This window comes from Heteronotia binoei, chromosome 17 (genome assembly GCF_032191835.1).
Source record: "Heteronotia binoei isolate CCM8104 ecotype False Entrance Well chromosome 17, APGP_CSIRO_Hbin_v1, whole genome shotgun sequence".
In the NCBI taxonomy this organism is placed as follows: domain Eukaryota; kingdom Metazoa; phylum Chordata; class Lepidosauria; order Squamata; family Gekkonidae; genus Heteronotia; species Heteronotia binoei.
This window is the reverse complement of record NC_083239.1, coordinates 54756245-54756942: the sequence shown is the minus strand read 5'-3', so window position 1 is coordinate 54756942 and position 698 is coordinate 54756245. Positions and strand designations below refer to the sequence as shown.

Genomic DNA, 698 nt, shown 5'->3' with positions numbered 1-698 from the left:
TTGGCCCTTAAAGAGCTGGGGAAGGCAGCACTGCCGCCCCTTCCCTGGCCTTAAAATTGTCGAAACGGAGAGTGGAGGAGGTGCTGCAAGAGTGGGGCAGGGGGTCCAGCCTTCCCAGCCCAGTTGCTAACAGGCCGTGGACTGGTACCAGTCCGTGGACCAGGGGTTGGGGACCCCTGGCTTACAGGGCCTACTGGATTGGCTACATCAGGAGTCTGCGGCCTAATATGCAAAGGAGTTCCTGCTACAAAAAAAGCCCTGGGGCCGTGGCCCAGTGGCAGAGCATCTGCTTTGCATGCGGAAGGTCCCAGGTTCAATCCCCGACATCTCCAGTTAAAAGGACCAGGCAGGAGGTGATGGGAAAGACCTCCACCTGAGTCCCTGGAGAGCCATGAAGTGGGACTGTAGCTCAGTGGTAGAGCCTCTGTTTGACATGCAGAAGGTCCCTGGTTCAATCCCTGGCATCTCCAGTGAAAAGGACCAAGCAGGAGGGGATGATGGGAAAGATCTTGACCTGAGACCCTGGAGAGCCATGAAGTGGGGCTGTAGCTCAGCGGTAGAGCATCTGTTTGACATGCAGAAGGTCCCTGGTTCAATCCCTACCATCTCCACTTAAAAGACCAGGCAGGAGGTGATGGGAAAGACCTCAGCCTGAGACCCTGGAGAGCCATGAAGTGGGGCTGTGGCTCAGTGGCAGA

General features: G+C 56.9%; 1 non-coding gene across 1 annotated transcript; it reads left to right on the top strand.

Annotated features, from left to right (window-relative positions):
* Positions 1-398: 398 nt before the first annotated feature.
* On the top strand, positions 399-470 carry TRNAV-GAC (transfer RNA valine (anticodon GAC)). Its single transcript has one exon. It is a non-coding gene; the product is annotated as a tRNA-Val (tRNA).
* Positions 471-698: the final 228 nt, after the last annotated feature.